The 27492-nt window shown below is 76.1% G+C and overlaps 16 non-coding genes across 16 annotated transcripts; all 16 read left to right on the top strand.

Moving 5' to 3' along the window:
• The first annotated feature begins 45 nt into the window (after window positions 1–45).
• Window positions 46–164, top strand: LOC140597069 (5S ribosomal RNA). The gene has a single exon (XR_011998936.1). It is a non-coding gene; the product is annotated as a 5S ribosomal RNA (ribosomal RNA).
• A 1646-nt stretch (window positions 165–1810) lies between these two features.
• LOC140597068 (5S ribosomal RNA) lies at window positions 1811–1929 on the top strand. The gene has a single exon (XR_011998935.1). It is a non-coding gene; the product is annotated as a 5S ribosomal RNA (ribosomal RNA).
• Window positions 1930–3593: 1664 nt separating this feature from the next.
• LOC140597067 (5S ribosomal RNA) lies at window positions 3594–3712 on the top strand. Its single transcript, XR_011998934.1, has one exon. It is a non-coding gene; the product is annotated as a 5S ribosomal RNA (ribosomal RNA).
• A 1658-nt stretch (window positions 3713–5370) lies between these two features.
• On the top strand, window positions 5371–5489 carry LOC140597066 (5S ribosomal RNA). The gene has a single exon (XR_011998933.1). It is a non-coding gene; the product is annotated as a 5S ribosomal RNA (ribosomal RNA).
• Window positions 5490–7150: 1661 nt separating this feature from the next.
• Window positions 7151–7269, top strand: LOC140597065 (5S ribosomal RNA). The gene has a single exon (XR_011998932.1). It is a non-coding gene; the product is annotated as a 5S ribosomal RNA (ribosomal RNA).
• A 1672-nt stretch (window positions 7270–8941) lies between these two features.
• On the top strand, window positions 8942–9060 carry LOC140597064 (5S ribosomal RNA). Its single transcript, XR_011998931.1, has one exon. It is a non-coding gene; the product is annotated as a 5S ribosomal RNA (ribosomal RNA).
• A 1646-nt stretch (window positions 9061–10706) lies between these two features.
• On the top strand, window positions 10707–10825 carry LOC140597062 (5S ribosomal RNA). The gene has a single exon (XR_011998929.1). It is a non-coding gene; the product is annotated as a 5S ribosomal RNA (ribosomal RNA).
• Window positions 10826–12483: 1658 nt separating this feature from the next.
• On the top strand, window positions 12484–12602 carry LOC140597063 (5S ribosomal RNA). Its single transcript, XR_011998930.1, has one exon. It is a non-coding gene; the product is annotated as a 5S ribosomal RNA (ribosomal RNA).
• A 1661-nt stretch (window positions 12603–14263) lies between these two features.
• Window positions 14264–14382, top strand: LOC140597052 (5S ribosomal RNA). The gene has a single exon (XR_011998919.1). It is a non-coding gene; the product is annotated as a 5S ribosomal RNA (ribosomal RNA).
• A 1675-nt stretch (window positions 14383–16057) lies between these two features.
• Window positions 16058–16176, top strand: LOC140597040 (5S ribosomal RNA). Its single transcript, XR_011998908.1, has one exon. It is a non-coding gene; the product is annotated as a 5S ribosomal RNA (ribosomal RNA).
• A 1637-nt stretch (window positions 16177–17813) lies between these two features.
• On the top strand, window positions 17814–17932 carry LOC140597029 (5S ribosomal RNA). Its single transcript, XR_011998897.1, has one exon. It is a non-coding gene; the product is annotated as a 5S ribosomal RNA (ribosomal RNA).
• Window positions 17933–19604: 1672 nt separating this feature from the next.
• LOC140597103 (5S ribosomal RNA) lies at window positions 19605–19723 on the top strand. The gene has a single exon (XR_011998970.1). It is a non-coding gene; the product is annotated as a 5S ribosomal RNA (ribosomal RNA).
• Window positions 19724–21378: 1655 nt separating this feature from the next.
• On the top strand, window positions 21379–21497 carry LOC140597092 (5S ribosomal RNA). The gene has a single exon (XR_011998959.1). It is a non-coding gene; the product is annotated as a 5S ribosomal RNA (ribosomal RNA).
• A 1658-nt stretch (window positions 21498–23155) lies between these two features.
• On the top strand, window positions 23156–23274 carry LOC140597081 (5S ribosomal RNA). The gene has a single exon (XR_011998948.1). It is a non-coding gene; the product is annotated as a 5S ribosomal RNA (ribosomal RNA).
• A 1658-nt stretch (window positions 23275–24932) lies between these two features.
• LOC140597070 (5S ribosomal RNA) lies at window positions 24933–25051 on the top strand. The gene has a single exon (XR_011998937.1). It is a non-coding gene; the product is annotated as a 5S ribosomal RNA (ribosomal RNA).
• A 1669-nt stretch (window positions 25052–26720) lies between these two features.
• Window positions 26721–26839, top strand: LOC140597023 (5S ribosomal RNA). Its single transcript, XR_011998891.1, has one exon. It is a non-coding gene; the product is annotated as a 5S ribosomal RNA (ribosomal RNA).
• The last annotated feature ends 653 nt before the right edge of the window (window positions 26840–27492 follow it).

The raw sequence follows: 27492 nt of genomic DNA, 5'->3' as shown, positions 1-27492 counted from the left end.
GAGGCGCAGAGCAGGCTCTTGGGGCGCCCAGCGGCAGCCGCGGACGTCTACGGCCATACCACCCTGAACGCGCCCGATCTCGTCTGATCTCGGAAGCTAAGCAGGGTCGGGCCTGGTTAGTACTTGGATGGGAGACCGCCTGGGAATACCGGGTGCTGTAGGCTTTTTTTCCTCGGCCTTTTGCCTGCCTTCCTGTCTGTCCCTTGGCCGCCAACGCCCCCTCGACCAACGCGGCGGCGGCGGCGGCGGCGGCGGCGGCGCCCCCCTCCGGGCGACCCGTGGCATGGCCCCCGCCCCGCCGGAAGCACCGCAGGGCGCCGCGGAGCACCGAGGGCGCCGGCTGCACGGGCAGGAGGCCACACACATGCACCACCTCCTCTTCCTCTCAAGCCCTTCACCCTCGCAGCCCGCCCTTCAAGCACACCCACCCACGTCCTAGCCGGCCGCGCGTCCCAGGGCGCCGCGGGGGCCCGAAGGCGGCCGACGGAGGGGACGGGGCGACAGCAGGAACCTCGGGGCCGGGGCGGGGAGGGGGCGGTCGCTGGGGGGAGCCGGGCGGGGGCTGGATCCCGTCTCCGCAGGCCTGCGAGCCCCTCCGGGGGGCCGGGGCGGGGCTTTGGGGGCCGGGGCCGGGGCGGGGCTTTGGGGGCCGGGGCCGGGGCCGGGGCCCTCCTCGCCCCGCCCCAATCTCCGCCCCCAGGCCCGCCCCCAGCCCCTAGCAATTCCCTGGCACCGCCCCCAGCCTCCAAGCCACCCAGCCACCCGCAACCCCCCCCACCTTCGGCCCGGGCCCGCCTGCACCTTCTCTCCGAAGGACATGCCCTGCCTCCCCCGCGGACCACCGTCCCTTCGGCCCTCAGCCACGACGTCCACGCTCCGCGGGCCCGGGACACCAGATGGCCCGACCGCCCGGGGCCTCAGGCCCCGTTGGCACCGGGCTGCGCGCTCCGCGGCCCCGCAACAGCCAAGGCCACAGCGACGCGGGGGCGGCCGGCACCCATGCCGAAAAGGGCCGCGCGCAACACAGCAAGAGACACAAGAGAGACTCGCTCCGCGCCTGGGCGTGGGCGCCGCGCACGCAACACAGGCACACGGTCCCGCGGCGGTTCGGCTGATGGGCAGGAATGGGGGCAGAACGGCATCCCTGACACCGTGGCTGCAGGGCCCGCGGCTGCCAGGGCTCCTAAGGCAGCTCCAGGGCCTGCGCCCCTCCGGCGGGGTGGCTGCCTCGCCCCCACAGGCCTTGTGGCCCAGCTCCGAGTGCCCGTGTCCCTCCGTCTGTGTGTGTGTGTGTGTCTGTCTGTCTGTCTGTCGTGGGCACCTGTGTCTGTGTCCCTGCCTGTCCGAGGATGGGGTCCGGCGGCGCGGGCGGCCCCGGCTTGGCTTTGAGCCAGGCCGGCTGAAGAACAGGAGAGGCCAGGGGTCGTCCGGAGCCGGCCGGCGCCGGCCCGCGGCACCCCCCCAGCCAGTGAGCGGTCCGAGGTGGGGCGGCGTGCCATCCGGGGAGCCGAGCGGCGGCGACGCGCCCGCCAGGCCGGGGACGGGAGCGCGCCCGGGCTCCGGCGACAGCCTCCGCTCCGGGGTGCGGGAGGCGTCTTGGCCCCCACCCCCCCCGCCCGGCCCGGGGCAGGCGCCCTCCGCCACCCCGGGCGCGGCGCGGGAGGCGGTCAGTCAATCAATCAGTCGGGCCGGCAGGCGAGCATGCAGGCGGGCTGGCGCGATCGGGCGGGCGGAGGGCTGAGGAGCGGCGGGCGCCTGGCCCGGAGAGGCGCAGAGCAGGCTCTTGGGGCGCCCAGCGGCAGCCGCGGACGTCTACGGCCATACCACCCTGAACGCGCCCGATCTCGTCTGATCTCGGAAGCTAAGCAGGGTCGGGCCTGGTTAGTACTTGGATGGGAGACCGCCTGGGAATACCGGGTGCTGTAGGCTTTTTTTCCTCGGCCTTTTGCCTGCCTTCCTGTCTGTCCCTTGGCCGCCAACGCCCCCTCGACCAACGCGGCGGCGGCGGCGGCGGCGGCGGCGGCGGCGGCGGCGGCGGCGGCGCCCCCCTCCGGGCGACCCGTGGCATGGCCCCCGCCCCGCCGGAAGCACCGCAGGGCGCCGCGGAGCACCGAGGGCGCCGGCTGCACGGGCAGGAGGCCACACACATGCACCACCTCCTCTTCCTCTCAAGCCCTTCACCCTCGCAGCCCGCCCTTCAAGCACACCCACCCACGTCCTAGCCGGCCGCGCGTCCCAGGGCGCCGCGGGGGCCCGAAGGCGGCCGACGGAGGGGACGGGGCGACAGCAGGAACCTCGGGGCCGGGGCGGGGAGGGGGCGGTCGCTGGGGGGAGCCGGGCGGGGGCTGGATCCCGTCTCCGCAGGCCTGCGAGCCCCTCCGGGGGGCCGGGGCGGGGCTTTGGGGGCCGGGGCCGGGGCGGGGCTTTGGGGGCCGGGGCCGGGGCCGGGGCCCTCCTCGCCCCGCCCCAATCTCCGCCCCCAGGCCCGCCCCCAGCCCCTAGCAATTCCCTGGCACCGCCCCCAGCCTCCAAGCCACCCAGCCACCCGCAACCCCCCCCACCTTCGGCCCGGGCCCGCCTGCACCTTCTCTCCGAAGGACATGCCCTGCCTCCCCCGCGGACCACCGTCCCTTCGGCCCTCAGCCACGACGTCCACGCTCCGCGGGCCCGGGACACCAGATGGCCCGACCGCCCGGGGCCTCAGGCCCCGTTGGCACCGGGCTGCGCGCTCCGCGGCCCCGCAACAGCCAAGGCCACAGCGACGCGGGGGCGGCCGGCACCCATGCCGAAAAGGGCCGCGCGCAACACAGCAAGAGACACAAGAGAGACTCGCTCCGCGCCTGGGCGTGGGCGCCGCGCACGCAACACAGGCACACGGTCCCGCGGCGGTTCGGCTGATGGGCAGGAATGGGGGCAGAACGGCATCCCTGACACCGTGGCTGCAGGGCCCGCGGCTGCCAGGGCTCCTAAGGCAGCTCCAGGGCCTGCGCCCCTCCGGCGGGGTGGCTGCCTCGCCCCCACAGGCCTTGTGGCCCAGCTCCGAGTGCCCGTGTCCCTCCGTCTGTGTGTGTGTGTGTGTGTGTCTGTCTGTCTGTCGTGGGCACCTGTGTCTGTGTCCCTGCCTGTCCGAGGATGGGGTCCGGCGGCGCGGGCGGCCCCGGCTTGGCTTTGAGCCAGGCCGGCTGAAGAACAGGAGAGGCCAGGGGTCGTCCGGAGCCGGCCGGCGCCGGCCCGCGGCACCCCCCCAGCCAGTGAGCGGTCCGAGGTGGGGCGGCGTGCCATCCGGGGAGCCGAGCGGCGGCGACGCGCCCGCCAGGCCGGGGACGGGAGCGCGCCCGGGCTCCGGCGACAGCCTCCGCTCCGGGGTGCGGGAGGCGTCTTGGCCCCCACCCCCCCCGCCCGGCCCGGGGCAGGCGCCCTCCGCCACCCCGGGCGTGGCGCGGGAGGCGGTCAGTCAATCAATCAGTCGGGCCGGCAGGCGAGCATGCAGGCGGGCTGGCGCGATCGGGCGGGCGGAGGGCTGAGGAGCGGCGGGCGCCTGGCCCGGAGAGGCGCAGAGCAGGCTCTTGGGGCGCCCAGCGGCAGCCGCGGACGTCTACGGCCATACCACCCTGAACGCGCCCGATCTCGTCTGATCTCGGAAGCTAAGCAGGGTCGGGCCTGGTTAGTACTTGGATGGGAGACCGCCTGGGAATACCGGGTGCTGTAGGCTTTTTTTCCTCGGCCTTTTGCCTGCCTTCCTGTCTGTCCCTTGGCCGCCAACGCCCCCTCGACCAACGCGGCGGCGGCGGCGGCGGCGGCGGCGGCGGCGGCGGCGGCGCCCCCCTCCGGGCGACCCGTGGCATGGCCCCCGCCCCGCCGGAAGCACCGCAGGGCGCCGCGGAGCACCGAGGGCGCCGGCTGCACGGGCAGGAGGCCACACACATGCACCACCTCCTCTTCCTCTCAAGCCCTTCACCCTCGCAGCCCGCCCTTCAAGCACACCCACCCACGTCCTAGCCGGCCGCGCGTCCCAGGGCGCCGCGGGGGCCCGAAGGCGGCCGACGGAGGGGACGGGGCGACAGCAGGAACCTCGGGGCCGGGGCGGGGAGGGGGCGGTCGCTGGGGGGAGCCGGGCGGGGGCTGGATCCCGTCTCCGCAGGCCTGCGAGCCCCTCCGGGGGGCCGGGGCGGGGCTTTGGGGGCCGGGGCCGGGGCGGGGCTTTGGGGGCCGGGGCCGGGGCCGGGGCCCTCCTCGCCCCGCCCCAATCTCCGCCCCCAGGCCCGCCCCCAGCCCCTAGCAATTCCCTGGCACCGCCCCCAGCCTCCAAGCCACCCAGCCACCCGCAACCCCCCCCACCTTCGGCCCGGGCCCGCCTGCACCTTCTCTCCGAAGGACATGCCCTGCCTCCCCCGCGGACCACCGTCCCTTCGGCCCTCAGCCACGACGTCCACGCTCCGCGGGCCCGGGACACCAGATGGCCCGACCGCCCGGGGCCTCAGGCCCCGTTGGCACCGGGCTGCGCGCTCCGCGGCCCCGCAACAGCCAAGGCCACAGCGACGCGGGGGCGGCCGGCACCCATGCCGAAAAGGGCCGCGCGCAACACAGCAAGAGACACAAGAGAGACTCGCTCCGCGCCTGGGCGTGGGCGCCGCGCACGCAACACAGGCACACGGTCCCGCGGCGGTTCGGCTGATGGGCAGGAATGGGGGCAGAACGGCATCCCTGACACCGTGGCTGCAGGGCCCGCGGCTGCCAGGGCTCCTAAGGCAGCTCCAGGGCCTGCGCCCCTCCGGCGGGGTGGCTGCCTCGCCCCCACAGGCCTTGTGGCCCAGCTCCGAGTGCCCGTGTCCCTCCGTCTGTGTGTGTGTGTGTGTGTGTCTGTCTGTCTGTCGTGGGCACCTGTGTCTGTGTCCCTGCCTGTCCGAGGATGGGGTCCGGCGGCGCGGGCGGCCCCGGCTTGGCTTTGAGCCAGGCCGGCTGAAGAACAGGAGAGGCCAGGGGTCGTCCGGAGCCGGCCGGCGCCGGCCCGCGGCACCCCCCCAGCCAGTGAGCGGTCCGAGGTGGGGCGGCGTGCCATCCGGGGAGCCGAGCGGCGGCGACGCGCCCGCCAGGCCGGGGACGGGAGCGCGCCCGGGCTCCGGCGACAGCCTCCGCTCCGGGGTGCGGGAGGCGTCTTGGCCCCCACCCCCCCCGCCCGGCCCGGGGCAGGCGCCCTCCGCCACCCCGGGCGCGGCGCGGGAGGCGGTCAGTCAATCAATCAGTCGGGCCGGCAGGCGAGCATGCAGGCGGGCTGGCGCGATCGGGCGGGCGGAGGGCTGAGGAGCGGCGGGCGCCTGGCCCGGAGAGGCGCAGAGCAGGCTCTTGGGGCGCCCAGCGGCAGCCGCGGACGTCTACGGCCATACCACCCTGAACGCGCCCGATCTCGTCTGATCTCGGAAGCTAAGCAGGGTCGGGCCTGGTTAGTACTTGGATGGGAGACCGCCTGGGAATACCGGGTGCTGTAGGCTTTTTTTCCTCGGCCTTTTGCCTGCCTTCCTGTCTGTCCCTTGGCCGCCAACGCCCCCTCGACCAACGCGGCGGCGGCGGCGGCGGCGGCGGCGGCGGCGGCGGCGGCGGCGCCCCCCTCCGGGCGACCCGTGGCATGGCCCCCGCCCCGCCGGAAGCACCGCAGGGCGCCGCGGAGCACCGAGGGCGCCGGCTGCACGGGCAGGAGGCCACACACATGCACCACCTCCTCTTCCTCTCAAGCCCTTCACCCTCGCAGCCCGCCCTTCAAGCACACCCACCCAGGTCCTAGCCGGCCGCGCGTCCCAGGGCGCCGCGGGGGCCCGAAGGCGGCCGACGGAGGGGACGGGGCGACAGCAGGAACCTCGGGGCCGGGGCGGGGAGGGGGCGGTCGCTGGGGGGAGCCGGGCGGGGGCTGGATCCCGTCTCCGCAGGCCTGCGAGCCCCTCCGGGGGGCCGGGGCGGGGCTTTGGGGGCCGGGGCCGGGGCGGGGCTTTGGGGGCCGGGGCCGGGGCCGGGGCCCTCCTCGCCCCGCCCCAATCTCCGCCCCCAGGCCCGCCCCCAGCCCCTAGCAATTCCCTGGCACCGCCCCCAGCCTCCAAGCCACCCAGCCACCCGCAACCCCCCCCACCTTCGGCCCGGGCCCGCCTGCACCTTCTCTCCGAAGGACATGCCCTGCCTCCCCCGCGGACCACCGTCCCTTCGGCCCTCAGCCACGACGTCCACGCTCCGCGGGCCCGGGACACCAGATGGCCCGACCGCCCGGGGCCTCAGGCCCCGTTGGCACCGGGCTGCGCGCTCCGCGGCCCCGCAACAGCCAAGGCCACAGCGACGCGGGGGCGGCCGGCACCCATGCCGAAAAGGGCCGCGCGCAACACAGCAAGAGACACAAGAGAGACTCGCTCCGCGCCTGGGCGTGGGCGCCGCGCACGCAACACAGGCACACGGTCCCGCGGCGGTTCGGCTGATGGGCAGGAATGGGGGCAGAACGGCATCCCTGACACCGTGGCTGCAGGGCCCGCGGCTGCCAGGGTTCCTAAGGCAGCTCCAGGGCCTGCGCCCCTCCGGCGGGGTGGCTGCCTCGCCCCCACAGGCCTTGTGGCCCAGCTCCGAGTGCCCGTGTCCCTCCGTCTGTGTGTGTGTGTGTGTGTGTCTGTCTGTCTGTCGTGGGCACCTGTGTCTGTGTCCCTGCCTGTCCGAGGATGGGGTCCGGCGGCGCGGGCGGCCCCGGCTTGGCTTTGAGCCAGGCCGGCTGAAGAACAGGAGAGGCCAGGGGTCGTCCGGAGCCGGCCGGCGCCGGCCCGCGGCACCCCCCCAGCCAGTGAGCGGTCCGAGGTGGGGCGGCGTGCCATCCGGGGAGCCGAGCGGCGGCGACGCGCCCGCCAGGCCGGGGACGGGAGCGCGCCCGGGCTCCGGCGACAGCCTCCGCTCCGGGGTGCGGGAGGCGTCTTGGCCCCCACCCCCCCCGCCCGGCCCGGGGCAGGCGCCCTCCGCCACCCCGGGCGCGGCGCGGGAGGCGGTCAGTCAATCAATCAGTCGGGCCGGCAGGCGAGCATGCAGGCGGGCTGGCGCGATCGGGCGGGCGGAGGGCTGAGGAGCGGCGGGCGCCTGGCCCGGAGAGGCGCAGAGCAGGCTCTTGGGGCGCCCAGCGGCAGCCGCGGACGTCTACGGCCATACCACCCTGAACGCGCCCGATCTCGTCTGATCTCGGAAGCTAAGCAGGGTCGGGCCTGGTTAGTACTTGGATGGGAGACCGCCTGGGAATACCGGGTGCTGTAGGCTTTTTTTCCTCGGCCTTTTGCCTGCCTTCCTGTCTGTCCCTTGGCCGCCAACGCCCCCTCGACCAACGCGGCGGCGGCGGCGGCGGCGGCGGCGGCGGCGGCGGCGCCCCCCTCCGGGCGACCCGTGGCATGGCCCCCGCCCCGCCGGAAGCACCGCAGGGCGCCGCGGAGCACCGAGGGCGCCGGCTGCACGGGCAGGAGGCCACACACATGCACCACCTCCTCTTCCTCTCAAGCCCTTCACCCTCGCAGCCCGCCCTTCAAGCACACCCACCCACGTCCTAGCCGGCCGCGCGTCCCAGGGCGCCGCGGGGGCCCGAAGGCGGCCGACGGAGGGGACGGGGCGACAGCAGGAACCTCGGGGCCGGGGCGGGGAGGGGGCGGTCGCTGGGGGGAGCCGGGCGGGGGCTGGATCCCGTCTCCGCAGGCCTGCGAGCCCCTCCGGGGGGCCGGGGCGGGGCTTTGGGGGCCGGGGCCGGGGCGGGGCTTTGGGGGCCGGGGCCGGGGCCGGGGCCGGGCCCGCCTGCGGGCCCTCCTCGCCCCGCCCCAATCTCCGCCCCCAGGCCCGCCCCCAGCCCCTAGCAATTCCCTGGCACCGCCCCCAGCCTCCAAGCCACCCAGCCACCCGCAACCCCCCCCACCTTCGGCCCGGGCCCGCCTGCACCTTCTCTCCGAAGGACATGCCCTGCCTCCCCCGCGGACCACCGTCCCTTCGGCCCTCAGCCACGACGTCCACGCTCCGCGGGCCCGGGACACCAGATGGCCCGACCGCCCGGGGCCTCAGGCCCCGTTGGCACTGGGCTGCGCGCTCCGCGGCCCCGCAACAGCCAAGGCCACAGCGACGCGGGGGCGGCCGGCACCCATGCCGAAAAGGGCCGCGCGCAACACAGCAAGAGACACAAGAGAGACTCGCTCCGCGCCTGGGCGTGGGCGCCGCGCACGCAACACAGGCACACGGTCCCGCGGCGGTTCGGCTGATGGGCAGGAATGGGGGCAGAACGGCATCCCTGACACCGTGGCTGCAGGGCCCGCGGCTGCCAGGGCTCCTAAGGCAGCTCCAGGGCCTGCGCCCCTCCGGCGGGGTGGCTGCCTCGCCCCCACAGGCCTTGTGGCCCAGCTCCGAGTGCCCGTGTCCCTCCGTCTGTGTGTGTGTGTGTGTGTGTCTGTCTGTCTGTCGTGGGCACCTGTGTCTGTGTCCCTGCCTGTCCGAGGATGGGGTCCGGCGGCGCGGGCGGCCCCGGCTTGGCTTTGAGCCAGGCCGGCTGAAGAACAGGAGAGGCCAGGGGTCGTCCGGAGCCGGCCGGCGCCGGCCCGCGGCACCCCCCCAGCCAGTGAGCGGTCCGAGGTGGGGCGGCGTGCCATCCGGGGAGCCGAGCGGCGGCGACGCGCCCGCCAGGCCGGGGACGGGAGCGCGCCCGGGCTCCGGCGACAGCCTCCGCTCCGGGGTGCGGGAGGCGTCTTGGCCCCCACCCCCCCCGCCCGGCCCGGGGCAGGCGCCCTCCGCCACCCCGGGCGCGGCGCGGGAGGCGGTCAGTCAATCAATCAGTCGGGCCGGCAGGCGAGCATGCAGGCGGGCTGGCGCGATCGGGCGGGCGGAGGGCTGAGGAGCGGCGGGCGCCTGGCCCGGAGAGGCGCAGAGCAGGCTCTTGGGGCGCCCAGCGGCAGCCGCGGACGTCTACGGCCATACCACCCTGAACGCGCCCGATCTCGTCTGATCTCGGAAGCTAAGCAGGGTCGGGCCTGGTTAGTACTTGGATGGGAGACCGCCTGGGAATACCGGGTGCTGTAGGCTTTTTTTCCTCGGCCTTTTGCCTGCCTTCCTGTCTGTCCCTTGGCCGCCAACGCCCCCTCGACCAACGCGGCGGCGGCGGCGGCGGCGGCGGCGGCGCCCCCCTCCGGGCGACCCGTGGCATGGCCCCCGCCCCGCCGGAAGCACCGCAGGGCGCCGCGGAGCACCGAGGGCGCCGGCTGCACGGGCAGGAGGCCACACACATGCACCACCTCCTCTTCCTCTCAAGCCCTTCACCCTCGCAGCCCGCCCTTCAAGCACACCCACCCACGTCCTAGCCGGCCGCGCGTCCCAGGGCGCCGCGGGGGCCCGAAGGCGGCCGACGGAGGGGACGGGGCGACAGCAGGAACCTCGGGGCCGGGGCGGGGAGGGGGCGGTCGCTGGGGGGAGCCGGGCGGGGGCTGGATCCCGTCTCCGCAGGCCTGCGAGCCCCTCCGGGGGGCCGGGGCGGGGCTTTGGGGGCCGGGGCCGGGGCGGGGCTTTGGGGGCCGGGGCCGGGGCCGGGGCCCTCCTCGCCCCGCCCCAATCTCCGCCCCCAGGCCCGCCCCCAGCCCCTAGCAATTCCCTGGCACCGCCCCCAGCCTCCAAGCCACCCAGCCACCCGCAACCCCCCCCACCTTCGGCCCGGGCCCGCCTGCACCTTCTCTCCGAAGGACATGCCCTGCCTCCCCCGCGGACCACCGTCCCTTCGGCCCTCAGCCACGACGTCCACGCTCCGCGGGCCCGGGACACCAGATGGCCCGACCGCCCGGGGCCTCAGGCCCCGTTGGCACCGGGCTGCGCGCTCCGCGGCCCCGCAACAGCCAAGGCCACAGCGACGCGGGGGCGGCCGGCACCCATGCCGAAAAGGGCCGCGCGCAACACAGCAAGAGACACAAGAGAGACTCGCTCCGCGCCTGGGCGTGGGCGCCGCGCACGCAACACAGGCACACGGTCCCGCGGCGGTTCGGCTGATGGGCAGGAATGGGGGCAGAACGGCATCCCTGACACCGTGGCTGCAGGGCCCGCGGCTGCCAGGGCTCCTAAGGCAGCTCCAGGGCCTGCGCCCCTCCGGCGGGGTGGCTGCCTCGCCCCCACAGGCCTTGTGGCCCAGCTCCGAGTGCCCGTGTCCCTCCGTCTGTGTGTGTGTGTGTGTGTGTCTGTCTGTCTGTCGTGGGCACCTGTGTCTGTGTCCCTGCCTGTCCGAGGATGGGGTCCGGCGGCGCGGGCGGCCCCGGCTTGGCTTTGAGCCAGGCCGGCTGAAGAACAGGAGAGGCCAGGGGTCGTCCGGAGCCGGCCGGCGCCGGCCCGCGGCACCCCCCCAGCCAGTGAGCGGTCCGAGGTGGGGCGGCGTGCCATCCGGGGAGCCGAGCGGCGGCGACGCGCCCGCCAGGCCGGGGACGGGAGCGCGCCCGGGCTCCGGCGACAGCCTCCGCTCCGGGGTGCGGGAGGCGTCTTGGCCCCCACCCCCCCCGCCCGGCCCGGGGCAGGCGCCCTCCGCCACCCCGGGCGTGGCGCGGGAGGCGGTCAGTCAATCAATCAGTCGGGCCGGCAGGCGAGCATGCAGGCGGGCTGGCGCGATCGGGCGGGCGGAGGGCTGAGGAGCGGCGGGCGCCTGGCCCGGAGAGGCGCAGAGCAGGCTCTTGGGGCGCCCAGCGGCAGCCGCGGACGTTTACGGCCATACCACCCTGAACGCGCCCGATCTCGTCTGATCTCGGAAGCTAAGCAGGGTCGGGCCTGGTTAGTACTTGGATGGGAGACCGCCTGGGAATACCGGGTGCTGTAGGCTTTTTTTCCTCGGCCTTTTGCCTGCCTTCCTGTCTGTCCCTTGGCCGCCAACGCCCCCTCGACCAACGCGGCGGCGGCGGCGGCGGCGGCGGCGGCGGCGGCGGCGGCGCCCCCCTCCGGGCGACCCGTGGCATGGCCCCCGCCCCGCCGGAAGCACCGCAGGGCGCCGCGGAGCACCGAGGGCGCCGGCTGCACGGGCAGGAGGCCACACACATGCACCACCTCCTCTTCCTCTCAAGCCCTTCACCCTCGCAGCCCGCCCTTCAAGCACACCCACCCACGTCCTAGCCGGCCGCGCGTCCCAGGGCGCCGCGGGGGCCCGAAGGCGGCCGACGGAGGGGACGGGGCGACAGCAGGAACCTCGGGGCCGGGGCGGGGAGGGGGCGGTCGCTGGGGGGAGCCGGGCGGGGGCTGGATCCCGTCTCCGCAGGCCTGCGAGCCCCTCCGGGGGGCCGGGGCGGGGCTTTGGGGGCCGGGGCCGGGGCGGGGCTTTGGGGGCCGGGGCCGGGGCCGGGGCCCTCCTCGCCCCGCCCCAATCTCCGCCCCCAGGCCCGCCCCCAGCCCCTAGCAATTCCCTGGCACCGCCCCCAGCCTCCAAGCCACCCAGCCACCCGCAACCCCCCCCACCTTCGGCCCGGGCCCGCCTGCACCTTCTCTCCGAAGGACATGCCCTGCCTCCCCCGCGGACCACCGTCCCTTCGGCCCTCAGCCACGACGTCCACGCTCCGCGGGCCCGGGACACCAGATGGCCCGACCGCCCGGGGCCTCAGGCCCCGTTGGCACCGGGCTGCGCGCTCCGCGGCCCCGCAACAGCCAAGGCCACAGCGACGCGGGGGCGGCCGGCACCCATGCCGAAAAGGGCCGCGCGCAACACAGCAAGAGACACAAGAGAGACTCGCTCCGCGCCTGGGCGTGGGCGCCGCGCACGCAACACAGGCACACGGTCCCGCGGCGGTTCGGCTGATGGGCAGGAATGGGGGCAGAACGGCATCCCTGACACCGTGGCTGCAGGGCCCGCGGCTGCCAGGGCTCCTAAGGCAGCTCCAGGGCCTGCGCCCCTCCGGCGGGGTGGCTGCCTCGCCCCCACAGGCCTTGTGGCCCAGCTCCGAGTGCCCGTGTCCCTCCGTCTGTGTGTGTGTGTGTGTGTGTCTGTCTGTCTGTCGTGGGCACCTGTGTCTGTGTCCCTGCCTGTCCGAGGATGGGGTCCGGCGGCGCGGGCGGCCCCGGCTTGGCTTTGAGCCAGGCCGGCTGAAGAACAGGAGAGGCCAGGGGTCGTCCGGAGCCGGCCGGCGCCGGCCCGCGGCACCCCCCCAGCCAGTGAGCGGTCCGAGGTGGGGCGGCGTGCCATCCGGGGAGCCGAGCGGCGGCGACGCGCCCGCCAGGCCGGGGACGGGAGCGCGCCCGGGCTCCGGCGACAGCCTCCGCTCCGGGGTGCGGGAGGCGTCTTGGCCCCCACCCCCCCCGCCCGGCCCGGGGCAGGCGCCCTCCGCCACCCCGGGCGCGGCGCGGGAGGCGGTCAGTCAATCAATCAGTCGGGCCGGCAGGCGAGCATGCAGGCGGGCTGGCGCGATCGGGCGGGCGGAGGGCTGAGGAGCGGCGGGCGCCTGGCCCGGAGAGGCGCAGAGCAGGCTCTTGGGGCGCCCAGCGGCAGCCGCGGACGTCTACGGCCATACCACCCTGAACGCGCCCGATCTCGTCTGATCTCGGAAGCTAAGCAGGGTCGGGCCTGGTTAGTACTTGGATGGGAGACCGCCTGGGAATACCGGGTGCTGTAGGCTTTTTTTCCTCGGCCTTTTGCCTGCCTTCCTGTCTGTCCCTTGGCCGCCAACGCCCCCTCGACCAACGCGGCGGCGGCGGCGGCGGCGGCGGCGGCGGCGGCGGCGGCGGCGCCCCCCTCCGGGCGACCCGTGGCATGGCCCCCGCCCCGCCGGAAGCACCGCAGGGCGCCGCGGAGCACCGAGGGCGCCGGCTGCACGGGCAGGAGGCCACACACATGCACCACCTCCTCTTCCTCTCAAGCCCTTCACCCTCGCAGCCCGCCCTTCAAGCACACCCACCCACGTCCTAGCCGGCCGCGCGTCCCAGGGCGCCGCGGGGGCCCGAAGGCGGCCGACGGAGGGGACGGGGCGACAGCAGGAACCTCGGGGCCGGGGCGGGGAGGGGGCGGTCGCTGGGGGGAGCCGGGCGGGGGCTGGATCCCGTCTCCGCAGGCCTGCGAGCCCCTCCGGGGGGCCGGGGCGGGGCTTTGGGGGCCGGGGCCGGGGCGGGGCTTTGGGGGCCGGGGCCGGGGCCGGGGCCCTCCTCGCCCCGCCCCAATCTCCGCCCCCAGGCCCGCCCCCAGCCCCTAGCAATTCCCTGGCACCGCCCCCAGCCTCCAAGCCACCCAGCCACCCGCAACCCCCCCCACCTTCGGCCCGGGCCCGCCTGCACCTTCTCTCCGAAGGACATGCCCTGCCTCCCCCGCGGACCACCGTCCCTTCGGCCCTCAGCCACGACGTCCACGCTCCGCGGGCCCGGGACACCAGATGGCCCGACCGCCCGGGGCCTCAGGCCCCGTTGGCACCGGGCTGCGCGCTCCGCGGCCCCGCAACAGCCAAGGCCACAGCGACGCGGGGGCGGCCGGCACCCATGCCGAAAAGGGCCGCGCGCAACACAGCAAGAGACACAAGAGAGACTCGCTCCGCGCCTGGGCGTGGGCGCCGCGCACGCAACACAGGCACACGGTCCCGCGGCGGTTCGGCTGATGGGCAGGAATGGGGGCAGAACGGCATCCCTGACACCGTGGCTGCAGGGCCCGCGGCTGCCAGGGTTCCTAAGGCAGCTCCAGGGCCTGCGCCCCTCCGGCGGGGTGGCTGCCTCGCCCCCACAGGCCTTGTGGCCCAGCTCCGAGTGCCCGTGTCCCTCCGTCTGTGTGTGTGTGTGTGTGTGTCTGTCTGTCTGTCGTGGGCACCTGTGTCTGTGTCCCTGCCTGTCCGAGGATGGGGTCCGGCGGCGCGGGCGGCCCCGGCTTGGCTTTGAGCCAGGCCGGCTGAAGAACAGGAGAGGCCAGGGGTCGTCCGGAGCCGGCCGGCGCCGGCCCGCGGCACCCCCCCAGCCAGTGAGCGGTCCGAGGTGGGGCGGCGTGCCATCCGGGGAGCCGAGCGGCGGCGACGCGCCCGCCAGGCCGGGGACGGGAGCGCGCCCGGGCTCCGGCGACAGCCTCCGCTCCGGGGTGCGGGAGGCGTCTTGGCCCCCACCCCCCCCGCCCGGCCCGGGGCAGGCGCCCTCCGCCACCCCGGGCGCGGCGCGGGAGGCGGTCAGTCAATCAATCAGTCGGGCCGGCAGGCGAGCATGCAGGCGGGCTGGCGCGATCGGGCGGGCGGAGGGCTGAGGAGCGGCGGGCGCCTGGCCCGGAGAGGCGCAGAGCAGGCTCTTGGGGCGCCCAGCGGCAGCCGCGGACGTCTACGGCCATACCACCCTGAACGCGCCCGATCTCGTCTGATCTCGGAAGCTAAGCAGGGTCGGGCCTGGTTAGTACTTGGATGGGAGACCGCCTGGGAATACCGGGTGCTGTAGGCTTTTTTTCCTCGGCCTTTTGCCTGCCTTCCTGTCTGTCCCTTGGCCGCCAACGCCCCCTCGACCAACGCGGCGGCGGCGGCGGCGGCGGCGGCGGCGGCGGCGGCGGCGCCCCCCTCCGGGCGACCCGTGGCATGGCCCCCGCCCCGCCGGAAGCACCGCAGGGCGCCGCGGAGCACCGAGGGCGCCGGCTGCACGGGCAGGAGGCCACACACATGCACCACCTCCTCTTCCTCTCAAGCCCTTCACCCTCGCAGCCCGCCCTTCAAGCACACCCACCCACGTCCTAGCCGGCCGCGCGTCCCAGGGCGCCGCGGGGGCCCGAAGGCGGCCGACGGAGGGGACGGGGCGACAGCAGGAACCTCGGGGCCGGGGCGGGGAGGGGGCGGTCGCTGGGGGGAGCCGGGCGGGGGCTGGATCCCGTCTCCGCAGGCCTGCGAGCCCCTCCGGGGGGCCGGGGCGGGGCTTTGGGGGCCGGGGCCGGGGCGGGGCTTTGGGGGCCGGGGCCGGGGCCGGGGCCGGGCCCGCCTGCGGGCCCTCCTCGCCCCGCCCCAATCTCCGCCCCCAGGCCCGCCCCCAGCCCCTAGCAATTCCCTGGCACCGCCCCCAGCCTCCAAGCCACCCAGCCACCCGCAACCCCCCCCACCTTCGGCCCGGGCCCGCCTGCACCTTCTCTCCGAAGGACATGCCCTGCCTCCCCCGCGGACCACCGTCCCTTCGGCCCTCAGCCACGACGTCCACGCTCCGCGGGCCCGGGACACCAGATGGCCCGACCGCCCGGGGCCTCAGGCCCCGTTGGCACTGGGCTGCGCGCTCCGCGGCCCCGCAACAGCCAAGGCCACAGCGACGCGGGGGCGGCCGGCACCCATGCCGAAAAGGGCCGCGCGCAACACAGCAAGAGACACAAGAGAGACTCGCTCCGCGCCTGGGCGTGGGCGCCGCGCACGCAACACAGGCACACGGTCCCGCGGCGGTTCGGCTGATGGGCAGGAATGGGGGCAGAACGGCATCCCTGACACCGTGGCTGCAGGGCCCGCGGCTGCCAGGGCTCCTAAGGCAGCTCCAGGGCCTGCGCCCCTCCGGCGGGGTGGCTGCCTCGCCCCCACAGGCCTTGTGGCCCAGCTCCGAGTGCCCGTGTCCCTCCGTCTGTGTGTGTGTGTGTGTGTGTCTGTCTGTCTGTCGTGGGCACCTGTGTCTGTGTCCCTGCCTGTCCGAGGATGGGGTCCGGCGGCGCGGGCGGCCCCGGCTTGGCTTTGAGCCAGGCCGGCTGAAGAACAGGAGAGGCCAGGGGTCGTCCGGAGCCGGCCGGCGCCGGCCCGCGGCACCCCCCCAGCCAGTGAGCGGTCCGAGGTGGGGCGGCGTGCCATCCGGGGAGCCGAGCGGCGGCGACGCGCCCGCCAGGCCGGGGACGGGAGCGCGCCCGGGCTCCGGCGACAGCCTCCGCTCCGGGGTGCGGGAGGCGTCTTGGCCCCCACCCCCCCCGCCCGGCCCGGGGCAGGCGCCCTCCGCCACCCCGGGCGCGGCGCGGGAGGCGGTCAGTCAATCAATCAGTCGGGCCGGCAGGCGAGCATGCAGGCGGGCTGGCGCGATCGGGCGGGCGGAGGGCTGAGGAGCGGCGGGCGCCTGGCCCGGAGAGGCGCAGAGCAGGCTCTTGGGGCGCCCAGCGGCAGCCGCGGACGTCTACGGCCATACCACCCTGAACGCGCCCGATCTCGTCTGATCTCGGAAGCTAAGCAGGGTCGGGCCTGGTTAGTACTTGGATGGGAGACCGCCTGGGAATACCGGGTGCTGTAGGCTTTTTTTCCTCGGCCTTTTGCCTGCCTTCCTGTCTGTCCCTTGGCCGCCAACGCCCCCTCGACCAACGCGGCGGCGGCGGCGGCGGCGGCGGCGGCGCCCCCCTCCGGGCGACCCGTGGCATGGCCCCCGCCCCGCCGGAAGCACCGCAGGGCGCCGCGGAGCACCGAGGGCGCCGGCTGCACGGGCAGGAGGCCACACACATGCACCACCTCCTCTTCCTCTCAAGCCCTTCACCCTCGCAGCCCGCCCTTCAAGCACACCCACCCACGTCCTAGCCGGCCGCGCGTCCCAGGGCGCCGCGGGGGCCCGAAGGCGGCCGACGGAGGGGACGGGGCGACAGCAGGAACCTCGGGGCCGGGGCGGGGAGGGGGCGGTCGCTGGGGGGAGCCGGGCGGGGGCTGGATCCCGTCTCCGCAGGCCTGCGAGCCCCTCCGGGGGGCCGGGGCGGGGCTTTGGGGGCCGGGGCCGGGGCCGGGGCCGGGCCCGCCTGCGGGCCCTCCTCGCCCCGCCCCAATCTCCGCCCCCAGGCCCGCCCCCAGCCCCTAGCAATTCCCTGGCACCGCCCCCAGCCTCCAAGCCACCCAGCCACCCGCAACCCCCCCCACCTTCGGCCCGGGCCCGCCTGCACCTTCTCTCCGAAGGACATGCCCTGCCTCCCCCGCGGACCACCGTCCCTTCGGCCCTCAGCCACGACGTCCACGCTCCGCGGGCCCGGGACACCAGATGGCCCGACCGCCCGGGGCCTCAGGCCCCGTTGGCACCGGGCTGCGCGCTCCGCGGCCCCGCAACAGCCAAGGCCACAGCGACGCGGGGGCGGCCGGCACCCATGCCGAAAAGGGCCGCGCGCAACACAGCAAGAGACACAAGAGAGACTCGCTCCGCGCCTGGGCGTGGGCGCCGCGCACGCAACACAGGCACACGGTCCCGCGGCGGTTCGGCTGATGGGCAGGAATGGGGGCAGAACGGCATCCCTGACACCGTGGCTGCAGGGCCCGCGGCTGCCAGGGCTCCTAAGGCAGCTCCAGGGCCTGCGCCCCTCCGGCGGGGTGGCTGCCTCGCCCCCACAGGCCTTGTGGCCCAGCTCCGAGTGCCCGTGTCCCTCCGTCTGTGTGTGTGTGTGTGTGTGTCTGTCTGTCTGTCGTGGGCACCTGTGTCTGTGTCCCTGCCTGTCCGAGGATGGGGTCCGGCGGCGCGGGCGGCCCCGGCTTGGCTTTGAGCCAGGCCGGCTGAAGAACAGGAGAGGCCAGGGGTCGTCCGGAGCCGGCCGGCGCCGGCCCGCGGCACCCCCCCAGCCAGTGAGCGGTCCGAGGTGGGGCGGCGTGCCATCCGGGGAGCCGAGCGGCGGCGACGCGCCCGCCAGGCCGGGGACGGGAGCGCGCCCGGGCTCCGGCGACAGCCTCCGCTCCGGGGTGCGGGAGGCGTCTTGGCCCCCACCCCCCCCGCCCGGCCCGGGGCAGGCGCCCTCCGCCACCCCGGGCGCGGCGCGGGAGGCGGTCAGTCAATCAATCAGTCGGGCCGGCAGGCGAGCATGCAGGCGGGCTGGCGCGATCGGGCGGGCGGAGGGCTGAGGAGCGGCGGGCGCCTGGCCCGGAGAGGCGCAGAGCAGGCTCTTGGGGCGCCCAGCGGCAGCCGCGGACGTCTACGGCCATACCACCCTGAACGCGCCCGATCTCGTCTGATCTCGGAAGCTAAGCAGGGTCGGGCCTGGTTAGTACTTGGATGGGAGACCGCCTGGGAATACCGGGTGCTGTAGGCTTTTTTTCCTCGGCCTTTTGCCTGCCTTCCTGTCTGTCCCTTGGCCGCCAACGCCCCCTCGACCAACGCGGCGGCGGCGGCGGCGGCGGCGGCGGCGGCGGCGGCGCCCCCCTCCGGGCGACCCGTGGCATGGCCCCCGCCCCGCCGGAAGCACCGCAGGGCGCCGCGGAGCACCGAGGGCGCCGGCTGCACGGGCAGGAGGCCACACACATGCACCACCTCCTCTTCCTCTCAAGCCCTTCACCCTCGCAGCCCGCCCTTCAAGCACACCCACCCACGTCCTAGCCGGCCGCGCGTCCCAGGGCGCCGCGGGGGCCCGAAGGCGGCCGACGGAGGGGACGGGGCGACAGCAGGAACCTCGGGGCCGGGGCGGGGAGGGGGCGGTCGCTGGGGGGAGCCGGGCGGGGGCTGGATCCCGTCTCCGCAGGCCTGCGAGCCCCTCCGGGGGGCCGGGGCGGGGCTTTGGGGGCCGGGGCCGGGGCGGGGCTTTGGGGGCCGGGGCCGGGGCCGGGGCCGGGCCCGCCTGCGGGCCCTCCTCGCCCCGCCCCAATCTCCGCCCCCAGGCCCGCCCCCAGCCCCTAGCAATTCCCTGGCACCGCCCCCAGCCTCCAAGCCACCCAGCCACCCGCAACCCCCCCCACCTTCGGCCCGGGCCCGCCTGCACCTTCTCTCCGAAGGACATGCCCTGCCTCCCCCGCGGACCACCGTCCCTTCGGCCCTCAGCCACGACGTCCACGCTCCGCGGGCCCGGGACACCAGATGGCCCGACCGCCCGGGGCCTCAGGCCCCGTTGGCACCGGGCTGCGCGCTCCGCGGCCCCGCAACAGCCAAGGCCACAGCGACGCGGGGGCGGCCGGCACCCATGCCGAAAAGGGCCGCGCGCAACACAGCAAGAGACACAAGAGAGACTCGCTCCGCGCCTGGGCGTGGGCGCCGCGCACGCAACACAGGCACACGGTCCCGCGGCGGTTCGGCTGATGGGCAGGAATGGGGGCAGAACGGCATCCCTGACACCGTGGCTGCAGGGCCCGCGGCTGCCAGGGCTCCTAAGGCAGCTCCAGGGCCTGCGCCCCTCCGGCGGGGTGGCTGCCTCGCCCCCACAGGCCTTGTGGCCCAGCTCCGAGTGCCCGTGTCCCTCCGTCTGTGTGTGTGTGTGTGTGTGTCTGTCTGTCTGTCGTGGGCACCTGTGTCTGTGTCCCTGCCTGTCCGAGGATGGGGTCCGGCGGCGCGGGCGGCCCCGGCTTGGCTTTGAGCCAGGCCGGCTGAAGAACAGGAGAGGCCAGGGGTCGTCCGGAGCCGGCCGGCGCCGGCCCGCGGCACCCCCCCAGCCAGTGAGCGGTCCGAGGTGGGGCGGCGTGCCATCCGGGGAGCCGAGCGGCGGCGACGCGCCCGCCAGGCCGGGGACGGGAGCGCGCCCGGGCTCCGGCGACAGCCTCCGCTCCGGGGTGCGGGAGGCGTCTTGGCCCCCACCCCCCCCGCCCGGCCCGGGGCAGGCGCCCTCCGCCACCCCGGGCGCGGCGCGGGAGGCGGTCAGTCAATCAATCAGTCGGGCCGGCAGGCGAGCATGCAGGCGGGCTGGCGCGATCGGGCGGGCGGAGGGCTGAGGAGCGGCGGGCGCCTGGCCCGGAGAGGCGCAGAGCAGGCTCTTGGGGCGCCCAGCGGCAGCCGCGGACGTCTACGGCCATACCACCCTGAACGCGCCCGATCTCGTCTGATCTCGGAAGCTAAGCAGGGTCGGGCCTGGTTAGTACTTGGATGGGAGACCGCCTGGGAATACCGGGTGCTGTAGGCTTTTTTTCCTCGGCCTTTTGCCTGCCTTCCTGTCTGTCCCTTGGCCGCCAACGCCCCCTCGACCAACGCGGCGGCGGCGGCGGCGGCGGCGGCGGCGGCGGCGGCGCCCCCCTCCGGGCGACCCGTGGCATGGCCCCCGCCCCGCCGGAAGCACCGCAGGGCGCCGCGGAGCACCGAGGGCGCCGGCTGCACGGGCAGGAGGCCACACACATGCACCACCTCCTCTTCCTCTCAAGCCCTTCACCCTCGCAGCCCGCCCTTCAAGCACACCCACCCACGTCCTAGCCGGCCGCGCGTCCCAGGGCGCCGCGGGGGCCCGAAGGCGGCCGACGGAGGGGACGGGGCGACAGCAGGAACCTCGGGGCCGGGGCGGGGAGGGGGCGGTCGCTGGGGGGAGCCGGGCGGGGGCTGGATCCCGTCTCCGCAGGCCTGCGAGCCCCTCCGGGGGGCCGGGGCGGGGCTTTGGGGGCCGGGGCCGGGGCGGGGCTTTGGGGGCCGGGGCCGGGGCCGGGGCCCTCCTCGCCCCGCCCCAATCTCCGCCCCCAGGCCCGCCCCCAGCCCCTAGCAATTCCCTGGCACCGCCCCCAGCCTCCAAGCCACCCAGCCACCCGCAACCCCCCCCACCTTCGGCCCGGGCCCGCCTGCACCTTCTCTCCGAAGGACATGCCCTGCCTCCCCCGCGGACCACCGTCCCTTCGGCCCTCAGCCACGACGTCCACGCTCCGCGGGCCCGGGACACCAGATGGCCCGACCGCCCGGGGCCTCAGGCCCCGTTGGCACCGGGCTGCGCGCTCCGCGGCCCCGCAACAGCCAAGGCCACAGCGACGCGGGGGCGGCCGGCACCCATGCCGAAAAGGGCCGCGCGCAACACAGCAAGAGACACAAGAGAGACTCGCTCCGCGCCTGGGCGTGGGCGCCGCGCACGCAACACAGGCACACGGTCCCGCGGCGGTTCGGCTGATGGGCAGGAATGGGGGCAGAACGGCATCCCTGACACCGTGGCTGCAGGGCCCGCGGCTGCCAGGGCTCCTAAGGCAGCTCCAGGGCCTGCGCCCCTCCGGCGGGGTGGCTGCCTCGCCCCCACAGGCCTTGTGGCCCAGCTCCGAGTGCCCGTGTCCCTCCGTCTGTGTGTGTGTGTGTGTCTGTCTGTCTGTCTGTCGTGGGCACCTGTGTCTGTGTCCCTGCCTGTCCGAGGATGGGGTCCGGCGGCGCGGGCGGCCCCGGCTTGGCTTTGAGCCAGGCCGGCTGAAGAACAGGAGAGGCCAGGGGTCGTCCGGAGCCGGCCGGCGCCGGCCCGCGGCACCCCCCCAGCCAGTGAGCGGTCCGAGGTGGGGCGGCGTGCCATCCGGGGAGCCGAGCGGCGGCGACGCGCCCGCCAGGCCGGGGACGGGAGCGCGCCCGGGCTCCGGCGACAGCCTCCGCTCCGGGGTGCGGGAGGCGTCTTGGCCCCCACCCCCCCCGCCCGGCCCGGGGCAGGCGCCCTCCGCCACCCCGGGCGCGGCGCGGGAGGCGGTCAGTCAATCAATCAGTCGGGCCGGCAGGCGAGCATGCAGGCGGGCTGGCGCGATCGGGCGGGCGGAGGGCTGAGGAGCGGCGGGCGCCTGGCCCGGAGAGGCGCAGAGCAGGCTCTTGGGGCGCCCAGCGGCAGCCGCGGACGTCTACGGCCATACCACCCTGAACGCGCCCGATCTCGTCTGATCTCGGAAGCTAAGCAGGGTCGGGCCTGGTTAGTACTTGGATGGGAGACCGCCTGGGAATACCGGGTGCTGTAGGCTTTTTTTCCTCGGCCTTTTGCCTGCCTTCCTGTCTGTCCCTTGGCCGCCAACGCCCCCTCGACCAACGCGGCGGCGGCGGCGGCGGCGGCGGCGGCGGCGGCGGCGGCGCCCCCCTCCGGGCGACCCGTGGCATGGCCCCCGCCCCGCCGGAAGCACCGCAGGGCGCCGCGGAGCACCGAGGGCGCCGGCTGCACGGGCAGGAGGCCACACACATGCACCACCTCCTCTTCCTCTCAAGCCCTTCACCCTCGCAGCCCGCCCTTCAAGCACACCCACCCACGTCCTAGCCGGCCGCGCGTCCCAGGGCGCCGCGGGGGCCCGAAGGCGGCCGACGGAGGGGACGGGGCGACAGCAGGAACCTCGGGGCCGGGGCGGGGAGGGGGCGGTCGCTGGGGGGAGCCGGGCGGGGGCTGGATCCCGTCTCCGCAGGCCTGCGAGCCCCTCCGGGGGGCCGGGGCGGGGCTTTGGGGGCCGGGGCCGGGGCGGGGCTTTGGGGGCCGGGGCCGGGGCCGGGGCCCTCCTCGCCCCGCCCCAATCTCCGCCCCCAGGCCCGCCCCCAGCCCCTAGCAATTCCCTGGCACCGCCCCCAGCCTCCAAGCCACCCAGCCACCCGCAACCCCCCCCACCTTCGGCCCGGGCCCGCCTGCACCTTCTCTCCGAAGGACATGCCCTGCCTCCCCCGCGGACCACCGTCCCTTCGGCCCTCAGCCACGACGTCCACGCTCCGCGGGCCCGGGACACCAGATGGCCCGACCGCCCGGGGCCTCAGGCCCCGTTGGCACCGGGCTGCGCGCTCCGCGGCCCCGCAACAGCCAAGGCCACAGCGACGCGGGGGCGGCCGGCACCCATGCCGAAAAGGGCCGCGCGCAACACAGCAAGAGACACAAGAGAGACTCGCTCCGCGCCTGGGCGTGGGCGCCGCGCACGCAACACAGGCACACGGTCCCGCGGCGGTTCGGCTGATGGGCAGGAATGGGGGCAGAACGGCATCCCTGACACCGTGGCTGCAGGGCCCGCGGCTGCCAGGGCTCCTAAGGCAGCTCCAGGGCCTGCGCCCCTCCGGCGGGGTGGCTGCCTCGCCCCCACAGGCCTTGTGGCCCAGCTCCGAGTGCCCGTGTCCCTCCGTCTGTGTGTGTGTGTGTGTGTGTCTGTCTGTCTGTCGTGGGCACCTGTGTCTGTGTCCCTGCCTGTCCGAGGATGGGGTCCGGCGGCGCGGGCGGCCCCGGCTTGGCTTTGAGCCAGGCCGGCTGAAGAACAGGAGAGGCCAGGGGTCGTCCGGAGCCGGCCGGCGCCGGCCCGCGGCACCCCCCCAGCCAGTGAGCGGTCCGAGGTGGGGCGGCGTGCCATCCGGGGAGCCGAGCGGCGGCGACGCGCCCGCCAGGCCGGGGACGGGAGCGCGCCCGGGCTCCGGCGACAGCCTCCGCTCCGGGGTGCGGGAGGCGTCTTGGCCCCCACCCCCCCCGCCCGGCCCGGGGCAGGCGCCCTCCGCCACCCCGGGCGTGGCGCGGGAGGCGGTCAGTCAATCAATCAGTCGGGCCGGCAGGCGAGCATGCAGGCGGGCTGGCGCGATCGGGCGGGCGGAGGGCTGAGGAGCGGCGGGCGCCTGGCCCGGAGAGGCGCAGAGCAGGCTCTTGGGGCGCCCAGCGGCAGCCGCGGACGTCTACGGCCATACCACCCTGAACGCGCCCGATCTCGTCTGATCTCGGAAGCTAAGCAGGGTCGGGCCTGGTTAGTACTTGGATGGGAGACCGCCTGGGAATACCGGGTGCTGTAGGCTTTTTTTCCTCGGCCTTTTGCCTGCCTTCCTGTCTGTCCCTTGGCCGCCAACGCCCCCTCGACCAACGCGGCGGCGGCGGCGGCGGCGGCGGCGGCGGCGGCGGCGGCGCCCCCCTCCGGGCGACCCGTGGCATGGCCCCCGCCCCGCCGGAAGCACCGCAGGGCGCCGCGGAGCACCGAGGGCGCCGGCTGCACGGGCAGGAGGCCACACACATGCACCACCTCCTCTTCCTCTCAAGCCCTTCACCCTCGCAGCCCGCCCTTCAAGCACACCCACCCACGTCCTAGCCGGCCGCGCGTCCCAGGGCGCCGCGGGGGCCCGAAGGCGGCCGACGGAGGGGACGGGGCGACAGCAGGAACCTCGGGGCCGGGGCGGGGAGGGGGCGGTCGCTGGGGGGAGCCGGGCGGGGGCTGGATCCCGTCTCCGCAGGCCTGCGAGCCCCTCCGGGGGGCCGGGGCGGGGCTTTGGGGGCCGGGGCCGGGGCGGGGCTTTGGGGGCCGGGGCCGGGGCCGGGGCCCTCCTCGCCCCGCCCCAATCTCCGCCCCCAGGCCCGCCCCCAGCCCCTAGCAATTCCCTGGCACCGCCCCCAGCCTCCAAGCCACCCAGCCACCCGCAACCCCCCCCACCTTCGGCCCGGGCCCGCCTGCACCTTCTCTCCGAAGGACATGCCCTGCCTCCCCCGCGGACCACCGTCCCTTCGGCCCTCAGCCACGACGTCCACGCTCCGCGGGCCCGGGACACCAGATGGCCCGACCGCCCGGGGCCTCAGGCCCCGTTGGCACCGGGCTGCGCGCTCCGCGGCCCCGCAACAGCCAAGGCCACAGCGACGCGGGGGCGGCCGGCACCCATGCCGAAAAGGGCCGCGCGCAACACAGCAAGAGACACAAGAGAGACTCGCTCCGCGCCTGGGCGTGGGCGCCGCGCACGCAACACAGGCACACGGTCCCGCGGCGGTTCGGCTGATGGGCAGGAATGGGGGCAGAACGGCATCCCTGACACCGTGGCTGCAGGGCCCGCGGCTGCCAGGGCTCCTAAGGCAGCTCCAGGGCCTGCGCCCCTCCGGCGGGGTGGCTGCCTCGCCCCCACAGGCCTTGTGGCCCAGCTCCGAGTGCCCGTGTCCCTCCGTCTGTGTGTGTGTGTGTGTGTGTCTGTCTGTCTGTCGTGGGCACCTGTGTCTGTGTCCCTGCCTGTCCGAGGATGGGGTCCGGCGGCGCGGGCGGCCCCGGCTTGGCTTTGAGCCAGGCCGGCTGAAGAACAGGAGAGGCCAGGGGTCGTCCGGAGCCGGCCGGCGCCGGCCCGCGGCACCCCCCCAGCCAGTGAGCGGTCCGAGGTGGGGCGGCGTGCCATCCGGGGAGCCGAGCGGCGGCGACGCGCCCGCCAGGCCGGGGACGGGAGCGCGCCCGGGCTCCGGCGACAGCCTCCGCTCCGGGGTGCGGGAGGCGTCTTGGCCCCCACCCCCCCCGCCCGGCCCGGGGCAGGCGCCCTCCGCCACCCCGGGCGCGGCGCGGGAGGCGGTCAGTCAATCAATCAGTCGGGCCGGCAGGCGAGCATGCAGGCGGGCTGGCGCGATCGGGCGGGCGGAGGGCTGAGGAGCGGCGGGCGCCTGGCCCGGAGAGGCGCAGAGCAGGCTCTTGGGGCGCCCAGCGGCAGCCGCGGACGTCTACGGCCATACCACCCTGAACGCGCCCGATCTCGTCTGATCTCGGAAGCTAAGCAGGGTCGGGCCTGGTTAGTACTTGGATGGGAGACCGCCTGGGAATACCGGGTGCTGTAGGCTTTTTTTCCTCGGCCTTTTGCCTGCCTTCCTGTCTGTCCCTTGGCCGCCAACGCCCCCTCGACCAACGCGGCGGCGGCGGCGGCGGCGGCGGCGGCGGCGGCGGCGGCGGCGGCGCCCCCCTCCGGGCGACCCGTGGCATGGCCCCCGCCCCGCCGGAAGCACCGCAGGGCGCCGCGGAGCACCGAGGGCGCCGGCTGCACGGGCAGGAGGCCACACACATGCACCACCTCCTCTTCCTCTCAAGCCCTTCACCCTCGCAGCCCGCCCTTCAAGCACACCCACCCACGTCCTAGCCGGCCGCGCGTCCCAGGGCGCCGCGGGGGCCCGAAGGCGGCCGACGGAGGGGACGGGGCGACAGCAGGAACCTCGGGGCCGGGGCGGGGAGGGGGCGGTCGCTGGGGGGAGCCGGGCGGGGGCTGGATCCCGTCTCCGCAGGCCTGCGAGCCCCTCCGGGGGGCCGGGGCGGGGCTTTGGGGGCCGGGGCCGGGGCGGGGCTTTGGGGGCCGGGGCCGGGGCCGGGGCCCTCCTCGCCCCGCCCCAATCTCCGCCCCCAGGCCCGCCCCCAGCCCCTAGCAATTCCCTGGCACCGCCCCCAGCCTCCAAGCCACCCAGCCACCCGCAACCCCCCCCACCTTCGGCCCGGGCCCGCCTGCACCTTCTCTCCGAAGGACATGCCCTGCCTCCCCCGCGGACCACCGTCCCTTCGGCCCTCAGCCACGACGTCCACGCTCCGCGGGCCCGGGACACCAGATGGCCCGACCGCCCGGGGCCTCAGGCCCCGTTGGCACCGGGCTGCGCGCTCCGCGGCCCCGCAACAGCCAAGGCCACAGCGACGCGGGGGCGGCCGGCACCCATGCCGAAAAGGGCCGCGCGCAACACAGCAAGAGACACAAGAGAGACTCGCTCCGCGCCTGGGCGTGGGCGCCGCGCACGCAACACAGGCACACGGTCCCGCGGCGGTTCGGCTGATGGGCAGGAATGGGGGCAGAACGGCATCCCTGACACCGTGGCTGCAGGGCCCGCGGCTGCCAGGGCTCCTAAGGCAGCTCCAGGGCCTGCGCCCCTCCGGCGGGGTGGCTGCCTCGCCCCCACAGGCCTTGTGGCCCAGCTCCGAGTGCCCGTGTCCCTCCGTCTGTGTGTGTGTGTGTGTGTGTGTCTGTCTGTCTGTCGTGGGCACCTGTGTCTGTGTCCCTGCCTGTCGAGGATGGGGTCCGGCGGCGGCGGGGCGGCCCGGCTTGGCTTTGAGCCAGGCCGGCTGAAGAACAGGAGAGGCCAGGGGTCGTCCGGAGCCGGCCGGCGCCGGCCCGCGGCACCCCCCCAGCCAGTGAGCGGTCCGAGGTGGGGCGGCGTGCCATCCGGGGAGCCGAGCGGCGGCGACGCGCCCGCCAGGCCGGGGACGGGAGCGCGGCCCGGGCTCCGGCGACAGCCTCCGCTCCGGGGTGCGGGAGGCGTCTTGGCCCCCACCCCCCCCCGCCCGGCCCAGGGCAGGCGCCCTCCGCCACCCCCGGGCGCGGCGCGGGAGGCGGTCAGTCAATCAATCAGTCGGGCCGGCAGGCGAGCATGCAGGCGGGCTGGCGCGATCGGGCGGGCGGAGGGCTGAGGAGCGGCGGGCGCCTGGCCCGGAGAGGCGCAGAGCAGGCTCTTGGGGCGCCCAGCGGCAGCCGCGGACGTCTACGGCCATACCACCCTGAACGCGCCCGATCTCGTCTGATCTCGGAAGCTAAGCAGGGTCGGGCCTGGTTAGTACTTGGATGGGAGACCGCCTGGGAATACCGGGTGCTGTAGGCTTTTTTCCTCGGCCTTTTGCCTGCCTTCCTGTCTGTCCCTTGGCCGCCAACGCCCCCCTCGACCAACGCGGCGGCGGCGGCGGCGGCGGCGGCGGCGCCCCCCCTCCGGGCGACCCGTGGCATGGCCCCCGCCCCGCCGGAAGCACCGCAGGGCGCCGCGGAGCACCGAGGGCGCCGGCTGCACGGGCAGGAGGCCACACACATGCACCACCTCCTCTTCCTCTCAAGCCCTTCACCCTCGCAGCCCGCCCTTCAAGCACACCACCCACGTCCTAGCCGGCCGCGCATCCCAGGGCGCCGCGGGGCCCGAAGGCGGCCAGACCGGAGGGGACGGGGCGACAGCAGGAACCTCGGGCCGGGGCGGGGAGGGGGCGGTCGCTGGGGGGAGCCGGGCGGGGGCTGGATCCCGTCTCCGCAGGCCTGCGAGCCCCTCCGGGGGGCCGGGGCGGGGCTTTGGGGGCCGGGGCCGGGGGCGGGGGCTTTGGGGGGCCGGGGCCGGGGCCGGGGCCCTCCTCGCCCCGCCCCAATCTCCGCCCCCAGGCCCGCCGCCCAGCCCCTAGCAATTCCCTGGCACCGCCCCCAGCCTCCAAGCCACCAGCCACCCGCAACCCCCCACCTTCGGCCCGGGCCCGCCTGCACCCTTCTCTCCGAAGG

This window comes from Vulpes vulpes, unplaced genomic scaffold (assembly GCF_048418805.1).
Source record: "Vulpes vulpes isolate BD-2025 unplaced genomic scaffold, VulVul3 u000000748, whole genome shotgun sequence".
NCBI lineage: Eukaryota > Metazoa > Chordata > Mammalia > Carnivora > Canidae > Vulpes > Vulpes vulpes.
The sequence above is the reverse complement of the archived record's forward strand: the minus strand, read 5'-3'. Positions and strand labels throughout refer to the sequence as shown.